This window comes from Hemicordylus capensis, chromosome 6 (assembly GCF_027244095.1).
Source record: "Hemicordylus capensis ecotype Gifberg chromosome 6, rHemCap1.1.pri, whole genome shotgun sequence".
NCBI classification, from domain to species: domain Eukaryota; kingdom Metazoa; phylum Chordata; class Lepidosauria; order Squamata; family Cordylidae; genus Hemicordylus; species Hemicordylus capensis.
Window position 1 is genome coordinate 120,633,904 of NC_069662.1, and position 12,670 is coordinate 120,646,573.

Consider the following 12,670-nt stretch of genomic DNA (forward strand, 5'->3'; position numbering starts at 1 on the left):
TAACAGGGAACACTACTCAGACTAAATCAGTAAAACTATTGAGAGCAAAAACTATTTCAGAAACATCGTTTTCACCATAAGATAGCATGCACTTTCCAAAGGATCTTTATTGTTGTATGTCTTTTCTAGTAAACGTGTCTACTATCATTTGTGTTTGAACGTTCCATTGTTTAAAGCAACAGCTGGGCATCCAAATGTTGGCTTTCCCAGAAGTGATGGAAAGGTGGCTCTGATTTTCCTTCCAGCATATGTGGGCTGCCTGTTCAACACCTGTATTATAAAGTAAGGCTACAATTCATTTTAATGATGGTAGATTGAAAGAACATCTCTGTAGGGAACTTAATGAACTAGCAATTGGCTCAAAATATAGGAGATAATACCAATGACACAGAGGGAGAGAAATATTACTTTTCGCATTTGAGAACTTGAGTGATAAATGACAGGTTGGCTCTACATCAATATAGCAGTCAATGGCACAGAAAAATGTACAATAGCCATCTTGGGGAAAACACATGAGCATGGGTGACTACATGTGCTACACATATGTATGTAGGACCAGCAGCTGGTTTTTTATAGAGAAAACCAGCTTTGGGAGAAGGATTTGGAGTGGAGAAGTGGTGTGTGTGTGCGGGGCTGCTTAACTCTTGGCCACTCTTGAGCTGCTCTACTCTCTCCATGGTTCCAAACATGTGTTTGGAGAGACTAGTGGACTGCATCACAGTTATGAAGCAATGGGATAAGTGCATTGCATTGTTTTAAAAAAGATGGAGGCAGCAGTATGGCCATTGTGAAGTGCTCTAGATTGCTGTCAACACCCAGGGTTTCAACTTAATTTGGCACTGGATCAAGGGCAGTTTTTCCTCTAAGGTGTGCACATGTGTTTGTGCACACAATTTTTTTGTATGTCCGTTCAGTTACTTTCAGATCCAGCTCAGGTTGAATCAGGAAGGCCCCATTCTGACTGCACATGCGCACACACTACCTTGATACTGCCACTTAGAATAAAACTCATTCTGTGCACAGATGAAAAAAAAATGTGAAGGAACACTGGTCAAGGGCCTTCTGGGTCTTGGCCAGTGGCCAACCTGACCAACTCCTGATACCGCTTCTACATGCAGTTAGATCCCAAGTAAGCCATTTTTTTTGGAAGGGCGGTATAGAAATTGAATAAATCATCATCATCATCATCCCCCAGTGAAGCACTACCTTGGCGTGGTTGTGGGGCTTGCGTGCTCTGAGGAAGGTGAGAGCTATGCCAGAGGTCCAACCATACTGGGCAGGTCTCACCAGAGGAGCCAGACAAAGAGTGCCTCTCCCATCAACAATATAGTGAGACGTAACTTTAATAAATCTATACCGGATCGGTCATCGCCCGGGTCAACAAGGACCGCGCCAGGTGCTGGAGTTCTTGGACATCTGGTGGCAAGTGGGCAACAGGACTCAGGATCTTCAGTTGAGCAACCAGGGCTGAAGACAGCAAAGTTACTGGAAGAAACATCGCTTAACCGAAAATATATATACAAAAAATGCCAACAAGGAAATAATGATCTGCTATTACAAGTCTAGTCCAATTAGAAGAGGTTATTTAAAAAGAATGTACCAAATTTGGAAAGAGAAGCATCCAGATACAGAAATAAAAGAACAAAGGCTAGCAGACCAGAGAAGATACATAATAAGAAATAAAGTATTCACAGGAGTTGAGCTGGAAGAACTGAAAAGAGCAACACAGGCTCAAGATATGGAAGAAGAATTACCACCAACTGAAGCAGTTGCTCAGGCACAGGTGGAGGAGGTGTTGGAAATGGAGGATACCACTGTTGCTGAACTGCTTCAAAATCAAAACCAGGCAAGCTCCCCTTTGCCTTCACCTCAAAAACCCAAATGCCATTTAACAGAAAAGCAACAAGAACTAAAGCCAAAAAGAACTGAGCACATGAACCAAACAACCACCAGGGTTCGACTTCCAGCTCTAAAAACAGTTGCCAAAAAACAACTTGCTCAGGCATGAAAAGATGTCAATGCTGCACTTGCAGAAATAACAACCAATAACTTGCAAGAAACAAACCAACTAATGTACAGTGCAGCAACAATAACAACACAAGAGCTCAGATATAAGATCAGTGGACCTGTCAAAAAAGAAAGCAGTACATCATCTAAATGGAAGATTAGATTAGAAAATAAAATCTCCAGGCTTAGATCAGATGCTAGTAAATTGAAAGATATGAAAGACAAGAAGCTGAAGAATGAAAACACCAAACAGTATCTGATCCAAAAATACCACCTAGATTCAAGGAAAATTAGAGAAGTCCTGGAAATAATAAAGCAGCAAATAGCAGTGTCAAAGAAGATTAGCAGATATGAAGCCAGAACTACACAACACAGGCAGAATCTCCAATTCCAGTCGAATCAGAGACGTTTCTACCAAAGCATAGAAGGAGAAACTGCAAGAAACATTGAAACACCAAATAAAGAAGAAACAGTGCAATTCTGGGGGAAATTATGGGACAATCCAATAGATCATAATAAAAAAGCAGGCTGGATGAAAGAGGTCAAAAAATGTAACCAACAAATGCAAGATCTAATAATAACACCAGAATTAATAAGTGAAAGAGCAAAGAAAATTAAAAATTGGACTGCTCCAGGCGACGATGAACTGCATGGCTTTTGGCTTAAACACCTAACAAGCCTTCATAAACAACTATCAAAACAGTTCAATCACATTTTGCAAGGAGGTGATATTGAACAATGGCTAACAACTGGGAAAACTCATCTCATAATGAAAGACCCAGCAAAAGGTGCAACTCCAAGTAATTATCAACCGATAACCTGCCTGCCAACCATGTTCAAATTATTAACTGAAATAATAGCAGATGAAGTGATGCAACACTTATTAACTAACAAACAGCTTCCAGTTGAACTGAAAGGAAATTGCCCGAACACCAGAGGCACAAAAGACCAGCTGCTGATTGACAAAATGATTTTAGAAAATTGCAAGAGAAGAAAAACCAATCTAAGTGTTGCATGGATTGACTACAAGAAAGCCTTCGATTCATTGCCTCACACATGGATACTAAAATGTTTAGAAACAACTGGTGTCAGCAAAAACATTCAGATATTTATTTTAAAAATGAGCATGTGGAGTACATAGTTAACAATCAATGGCAAGACACTTGGACAGGTTAGCATTGGAAGAGGCATTTATCAAGGGGACTCACTATCCCCTCTGTTGTTTGTAATCGCCATGACCCCACTTTCACAAATACTAAACAAAACAGGCCTCGGATACCAAACATCAAAAACATCAGGTAAAATCAACCATCTGCTGTACATGGATGATCTGAAGTTGTATGGAAAGTCCCAGTCAGAAATCGAATCACTGCTAAACACTGTCCGTATAGTATAGCAATGGAGTTTGGACTAGACAAGTGTGCTGCATTAATAATGAACAGACGAAAAATAAGAAAAACAGAAGGTATAGAACTGCCCAATGGAAGCAACCTCAAGAACCTGGAAGAGAAAGAACCTTACAAATACTTGGGCATTCTCCAGGCTGATAACATTGCACATACTGAAGTTAAAAGAAAAATTGGAAGTGAATACATCAGGAGAGTTAGAAAAATCCTCAAGTCCAAACTCAATGGCGGGAACACCATACAAGCCATAAACACCTGGGCTATACCTGTTATCAGATACACTGCAGGAATAATAGACGGGAGCCAGGCAGAGCTAGAGGCGCTAGATCGTAAGATCAGGAAAATCATGACCATCAATCATGCTCTGCACCCCCGCAGTGACATCGATAGGCTATACCTCCCTCGCAGCTCAGGTGGAAGAGGAATGCTGCAAGTCCATCAAACAGCAGAAGAGGAGAAAAGAGGCCTTGAATAATATATCAAGGACAGTGAAGAAGATTCACTTCAAATGGTCAATAACGAGAAACTATTCAACACCAATGAAACAAAGCAGGCCTACAAGAAAGAACAAGTCAAGAACCGAGCAGAAAAATGGAAAAATAAGCCACTACATGGTCAATATTTGCACAATGTGTGGAAAATCAGACGTCACCAAGACCTGGCAATGGCTTAAGAATGGCAACTTGAAGAAAGAAACAGAGGGTTTAATACTGGCTGCACAAGAAGAGGCACTAAGAACAAATGCAATAAGAACAAAAGTAGAAAAGTTAACAAGAAACAGCATGTGCCACCTTTGTAAAGAAGCAGATGAAACAGTGGACCACCTAATCAGCTGTTGTAAAAAGACTGCACAGACTGACTACAAACAAAGGCATGACAAGGTAGTAGGGATGATACACTGGAACATCTGCAAAAAGTACAAGCTACCTGTAGCTAAAAATTGGTGGGACCATACAATTGAAAAAGTGGTCAAAAATGATGCAAAAATATTATGGGACTTCCGACTACAAACAGACAAACATCTGCCACACAATACACCAGATATAACTGTAGTTGAGAAGAAAGAAAAACAAGTTAAAATAATCGACATAGCACTACCAGGGAACAGCAGAATAGAAGAAAAAGAAATAGAAAAAAATCACACAATACAAAGGTCTACAAATTGAAATTCAAAAGCTGTGGCAGAAGAAGACCAAAATAATCCCAGTGGTAATTGGCGCCCTAGGTGCAACTCCAAAAGACCTTGAAGAGCACCTCAACACCATAGGGGCCCCATAAATCACCATCAGCCAATTACAAAAAGCAACTTTACTGGGAACAGTCTATATTCTGCAACGATATCTACAATAACAAGAAGAACAATATTGATAACAAAATTCTGACATCCCAGGTCCTTGGGAAGGACTCGATGTCTGGATAAAGCAAACCAGTCGATAACACCTGCCTGACTGTGTAAACAAGACATAATAATAATTAAAAATAATAATAACTACCATATGGCCTTGATAAAACAGACTCATCACTGAACACCTCTAAATATTTGTTTTAATTGGGCAGAGCTGGGTCTCAGCTAGTGCCCAACCTGGCCACCTCTTAATGCTGTTCCTATATGCAGGTAGATACCAAGCACCACATGACCTCAATACAACAGACTGGTCATGGAACACCTCTAAATCCTTGTTTTAACATGAAAACTATGAAGCTATTCACAAGATCACGCGAACGTGGGCTAATACAGCCCAGCCCACTTTCGCGTGATCGTGAGAATCACTGGGCTCGCAGGAGAGCCTGCTGGTTCTCTGGTGGCTAGCCTGCCTAAAACCCCTTCCCATTAACCCAGGTTAACAGAATAAGCTCTCCGTTAACTCAGGTTTTTAGGTCATGAGACGCCGTGCTGTGTCTCTGTGCCACGGTGACTTGCGGGGAGACCCCCAGCCAGGAGGCTCCATCAAGCCTCCCGGTCTTGGGGGTCTCCCCAGCATGCCCCATGCAATCATGCAGGACATGCTGGGACTTCCAGGGGATGAGCAGCACCCGATCCACCCTTACCAGCTCCATGATGGAGCCAGTAGTTGTGTGGGCGGCTGATCCAGCCACCCAGGGCGAGTGCTCTTTTCATGTGTGGGGAGAGCAGGCTAAGCCCGCTTTCCCCGCACTAACCCTCCCGGCACTTCACACTAATCATGTGAAGCGCCTCTCTGTTTCCAAAGCTGAATAGCATGATAATTTTCCATAACCATCTATTACGCAAAATGGCAGGAAAGCCTTGGAATTTATAGACTTGTAGAGAACATTAAAATTTTTTGAGACTATCTCTTTCTGTCCTTATAAAAGATCTTCCAGTACAGAAACTGGGAATGCTAGCAATGAATCAAATGGTCAGTTCAGATATAGTTGATTTTTAATAACCTGTATCTGAACAGGTACTATCTCATTTTGCAATCTTTAGAAAGAACATTTTAATAGGAATTTGAACTGAAAGGGTCAAATAAACAGATTAAATGTAATGCAGCAAAATGAAGATTGTTTTATTATATTTCCATTGTTGTTGATTTTTTAAAAACTCAATTTCTTGAAATGTTGGGGTTTTTTCCTTCTTCAATTTTACTTATTTAGCTAAATCTTGTTAGTTATATAATCTTACAGGTGAGGCTGAGCATTTTGGGAATTGCTGTTATTGAAATGAGCACAAAGAACCAAACACAACAATCAGATTCCAGAAGAGAGAAGACAGGGCATGACAGAAAATGTAGTTTGTGGCAAGTATGAAAAGGCCATGGAATTCCAAAATGGCAAAAATTTGTACTCACCCCAATTTACAGATTTTTGAAGGTTTAGAAAAATACACAAGTTTTACTTCAACTCATGAACCTCTCAACATTTTCATACAACTTCAACAGAATTTTTTTTTAAACCCAGTTTGGTTAGCTGATTCTAGAAGATTAGCTATATTATCCCCTTTATTCTGATATAAGCAACTGGTTTAAATAAGAAATTAAAGAAACTGACATAGCCTGAATTATTGCTGCATGTGATTAATTTCTGTAAAGAGAGGCGGTGGAACTTAAGCCTTCTGGGATACTGCAGCCTCTATCAACATACGAATTGCCACTATCTTGTAAACATGCATGTTTAACCATAACCTATGAAATCTAGAAAACTGGGGGAAATCGGTATTAAAAAGGGCCTATGAAAATGCTGATGTTCTTTACTTCAAGGATATAATTAATGTCGTCTAGACGGTAATTGTTCCACAACTAAAGCACATGTTGTAAACATGTTAAACAAGTAGCTGAAGTGGTATAGGAGAAGTTATACGATCTGTTAGTTCCCCCTCCCCTTCCACGCAAACATAATCCCCAAAAGCAAGTTAAAGCATGTTCAAAAAGCCTTGGGTAGACAAAATGAAGAAGGAGAAAAAAAGCACAGGTAAATTAATCTTCTTGCAGTGAATTACATAAGAGAAAATGCCCAGGAGTTGTTATTTGCAATAACAATTCAAGACAAATGAGCAGTCAGTATGTAAAGCTCTGATTAAGGACATGGAAGAAAGACAATGGCTTTCCATTTTTAAGTTAATCAGCACCTGAGAGATATTTTTGAAAAATAAGAACATGGATTAATCAGAAGCTAAGGAAAAGAAGAGGGCAGGCATTTTATTTCCACCACATGGAGATGAAATATACATAATATAATAAAAGGTTGCTGTCAACTATCTGCAGGAAGAGCACCTGGAAGATTAAAGCTGTGGACATAACATTAACAAAGTACAGACCACACTGAATTAATGAGCATGGGAGATAGACATTCAGTAGAGTCTTAATTTATTTTCCTTTTCGAACTCATCCTTTAAGAAAATGACAGTGTCTTCTTATCGATTTTACACTCTGAGATCAATCAGAATTGCCCTGACTCAGACAAAATTTACAACGCTCCCTGACACTGCCTGGAGCACCTAGACCTAAACAGACATTACAAGGAAGCAATAGATCATGTTTGTATGTAGAGCCTGACATGCTTAAAAATAAGCTAATCTGTAGTGGAATTTCCTTCTTTTTGACAAGTTGCTCTGCCCAGCTCTTAAGCCCTTTGTTATGAATTTCTCCCCCAGTTCCCCTATTAATTATAACATGTGTAGAGGATTCATGTATTTAGGCCCTCAGGGAGGTCATCTGCTCTGCAGTTTTAGATAAAATATAAACTAACAGATCACTCCTACTTAAACAATGTGAAATGTCACTTTGATGCACTCCATAAAAAACCTAGAGGTGTTCCATCAAGAGCTATGATCAATTCTGACAAGCCAACAATATCAGAGCTAAATGATGGGCCTGCACATTCCTAAACAGCCCTTGGTGGAAATTGCTATATCCGGAAGCTCTTTTGTGCAAGTAACTAGCTGTATTAAATGCAATAATTACAGAAAAGACACTGACTGTGACGCTCAGGCAGTTGTTGGATAAGCTCACTTGTTTTCACACTACCATTTATCTTGTAACAGGGGATTGCTTCTGTTCTGACTTTATACGCAAGGGAATAGAATATAGATCTTCTGCATTAAACAGATGAGGTTCCAGTTCTCAGGAATGCTTCCTATATAAGATTTTGGGAGGTAGGGAATGTTCCTACTTATAATTAAAGTAAACTGCATGAAGGGGTTAGTACACTGTCTCTGAAGAAACATGCATATATGCTAGTACTCACAGAGCTATTTTCACATATGAAGGACAAACCTGGGTTTGCCGCTGAATGTGCATTCAGCAGAAAGCCACAAACCATCTCAGTTCCTTGGCACACATACAGTATACAAAACATGGTGCACACTTTACAAATTACATTTAAGTGTACCCTTATAAAGAGGCCCTCTGAAAGATTTGTCTCAGTATTAGTCCTGTGCAAAGTTGTATCGGTAAAATAGGACATGGTCCAGTTTTACTGAAATTGGAAAAGTATGGAGAGAGTCTGAACCCAAACTTGGCCAGCCCAGTTTGGGTCAGACTTGTCCAACCCCTTTTTTGGGGGGGAAACGGAGTAGCTTTTGTTGCTCGGGGGGAGGGAGGCACATCTTCTGCCCACCTGCCCATGCATATTTTTTTTAACTTAAAAATATATATATTTAGCGCATTTTCAACTCACAAAGCAGCAGCCACCAGCCAATTTCCAGATTTCTCATCCTATTTTCTGACGTTACATCACTTCCCCTTGGATTCCCTGTAGTTACATCATTCCCCTTACGGCTCTCTTGTGTTGTGTTACATTTTCTCCAAGTTCATAGTGAGTATCCGCACTTACTTTATATTTTATCCACAGATTGTCACGACTTCAACCCTGATCCCGATCCTGAACTTAACCCCTACTCCAACCTGAATCTGACCCCGACTTGCGGAGGGTCCAAAGGACCTCAAACCGACATTTGCGGGATCAGAAAAGGTTGGGTTGGTCCTGACTGCAACTTTTAGGTTTGTGCACACGCCTACTGAGTATTTAATATGTTTGATTTTCCCCTGTATGATGTTTGAGATGCTGCAGACAGTAACTAGTGTTGAGAAGCAACCCTTGGTGTAGATTCTTTTGGTTTCTACATAAACATAATCCAGCCAATTGATATTTGGAGAACTTTTTGTTAACCTTGAGAATCATTGGTTATCCTATAAAAACATTTCAGTATCCCTTAGATACGTAAATGGTTATGTCCACAAATCTCACTTGGCATGAACCCAATCTATAGGCAGGGACTATCTCATTTTTTAATCCATGAACAGCACCTAGAAAATGCCACACACTTATAAATAACAAGTTGTTCTAGTAAGAATGAATCAGCCTAGTTTTCTATCACTTTCTCTATTTCTGGACTAAATCTGGTACAAATCAAGGTCCACAAATTAGATCTCTTGTGCCTCAAATGTTCATGTGTCCGCCATCTTGGATCGGAGTGGATGTCATCATTACAAATTGCACCATTGAGGTGGCCCTGTGTGTCACTCACTACAGTTGTTCCAAATTTGGTTCAAATTGGTTAGACAGTCCTCAAAGTAGCGCACTTCAACTCAAAGGTTTTTGCATCTTCCATCTTGGATCGGAGTGGAAGACATCATCACAAACTACACCATTGGGTCATCCCTATGTGTCCATTCATCTGTAGCAAATTTGGTTCAAATCAGTTAGACTGTCCAAATGTTAGTGCACTTGTGCCCTAAAAGTGAACCCGGAAGAAGTTTACACGTCTGCCAATTTGAATTGGGGTGGATGACATCGTCACAATCTGTGTCACTGAGGTGTATCTATGTGTCCCTACAACTGTATCTAGTTTGGTTCAAATCAGTTAGACAGTCCACAAGTTAGCCCACTTGCTCCTTAAATGTTCACACATCTGCCATCTTGGAATGGATTGTGGTAAATGACGTCATCACAAACTACACCACTGAGGTGTCCCTACAGCTGCAGCAAATTTGATACAAATCAGTTAAGCAGTTCACAAATTAGCCCACTTGCACCACAAAAGTTTACGCATCCACCATCTTGAATCAGTGTAGATGACATCATCACAAACTATGCCATTGAGGTGTCACTATGTGTCACTCATTGCAACTGTTCCCAATTTGGTTCAAATGGATTAGGCAGTCCACAAATTAGCCTGCTTGAGCCTCAGATGTTCATGTGGCCACCATCTTGAAATGGAGTGCATGACATCATCACACACCACACCATTAGGGCATCCCTATGTGTCCTTACAGCTGTAGCAAATTTGGATCAAATTGATTAGACAGCTCACAAGTTAGCCCACTTGCACCTCAAAGGTTTATGCATCCGCCATCTTGGATCAGGGTGGATGACATCATCACAAACTATGTCATTGAAGTGTCCCTATGTGTCCCTATAAATATACCCAATTTGGTTCATATTGGTCCAGGCATTGCAAAGTTGATGGGGCTGGGGGGCGGCACACAGACACACACACAGAATGCCAGGTAATCTCATAAGCCTACTGGAAAGTAGGCTAACAAATAAGCAAATGTATTAGAAAACGATATCAGTCACAGTCCTAATCAGTCCTCATGATGAACAAAATTACACCAATTCTTAATAATGATATTGTCATTATAAAATGGTTTTGAAAGAAAATGAAAAACCCCTATGAGGGCTGCATCCTGCAAGCCATCAGCTTTATCATTTCTGTACTGATGATCCAGCCCTGATTCTATAATAAGGGGTCTTGTGCCGTTGGAAGATGCACAGAAAGAAAGAGGATGCAGTCCATCTCATAATGTGAAATATTATATGAAGCTCATGGGACGAGTGGAAACAGTGAGAAGAAATGCAGTAAAAGGGACTATTTTATTCCCTCAGAGAGCAAGGATTGAGGCCCATCCTGCCGCAGAATAACTAGCACTTGGCATTCAGTGCCATCCAAAGGTGACCCCAGATTCTGAAGATTCTGAAGACGGGATTCAGGTACAAATCAGAGTTGGAATACATCTGCAACTCCACATTCCCTAATCAATGCAGAGAATGCATTGAGCATTCATAACACTCCTCAAGAGTGCTATCTGCCCCCAGCACAGTACCTCCAGTAACTGTTGCTGGTCTCTATCTTATGTTTCTTTTAGATTGTGAGCCTTTTGGGGACAGGGATCCATCTTATTTATATACTAATATTTTTCAGCCCGTTATAATAACGGGCACTAGTGGCTCTGGGTGGGGGGTACCTTTAAGAGCAGCGGGAGGGTTTACTTACCCCTCCCGCCGCTCTCTCACTTGCCACCACCAATCACCCCCGCTGCCCCCCCACCTGATTAAGGGCCAAATCGGCCCAAACAATTGCTGCCACGGCCGCAGCCACCGCGCCCACCCACCCGCCCTCCCAGCTGCCCGAGTCCTCCTTTTAAAGCTGCTTTTTGTAATTGGCTAATGGTGATTTCTGTGGCCCCTATGGTGTTGAGGTGCTCTTCAAGGTCTTTTGGAACTGCACCTAGGGCGCCAGTAACCACTGGGATTATTTTGGTCCTTTTCTGCCACAGCCTTTCAATATCAATTTGTAGAACTTTGTATTTGGTGATTTTTTTCTATTTCTTTTTCTTCTATTCTGCTATCCCCTGGTATTGCTATGTCGATTATTTTGACTTGTTTTTCTTTCTTCTTGACTACAGTTATATCTGGTGTATTGTGTGGCAGATGTTTGTCTGTTTGCAGTCGGAAGTCCCATAATATTTTTACATCTTCATTTTCTTAAACTTTTTCAATTTTATGGTCCCACCAATTCTTGGCTACAGGTAGCTTGTACTTTTTGCAGATGTTCCAGTGTATCATCCCTGCTACCTTGTCATGCCTTTGTTTGTAGTCAGTCTTCTTCTTCTTCTTCTTCTTCTTCTTCTTCTTCTTCTTCTTCTTCTTCTTCTTCTTCTTCTTCTTCTTCTTCTTCTTCTTAACAACTACAACAACACAGTCAGACAGGTGTTATTGACTGGTTTGTTTTATCCAGACATCGAGTCCTTCTCAAAGACCTGGGATGGCTGAATTTTATTATCAGTGTTGTTGCTGTTATTATTATAGATATCATCGCAGAATATAGGCTGTTCCCAGTAAAGTTGCTTTTTGTAATTGGCTGATGGTGATTTCTGTGGCCCTTATAGTGTTGAGATGCTCTTCAGGGTGTTTTGGAATTGCACCTAGGGCGCCAATTACCACTGGGATTATTTTGGTCTTCTTCTGCCACAGCCTTTCAATTTCAATTTGTAGATCTTTGTATTTTGTGATTTTTTTCTATTTCTTTTTCTTCTGTTCTGCTATCCCCTGGTATTGCTATGTCGATTATTTTGACTTGTTTTTTGTTCTTCTCAACTACAGTTATATCTGGTGTATTGTGTGGCAGATGTTTGTCTGTTTGTAGTCGGAAGTCTCATAATATTTTTGCATCTTCATTTTCTACAACTTTTTCAATTTTATGGTCCCACCAATTTTTAGCTACAGGTAGCTTGTTATTTTTTTGCAGATGTTCCAATGTATCATCCCTGCTACCTTGTCATGTCTTTCTTTGTAGTCAGTCTGTGTAATCTGTGCGGGCCCAATATCATATCTGTCCCAGGTCCCATAAATCCTCCGGGCAGCTCTCAGGAGTGTAGGGAGCTCGCCAGTGGCTGTGGGTCAAGGTCCCGCCAGCAGCTCTCTTCTTCATTGATTTCCATGTCAGATGCAGAAGGGATGGTTGTGCCAGGACATCCCCATTGCAAAGTTTCCCCTCCTCAGTCAGTGATTCATTG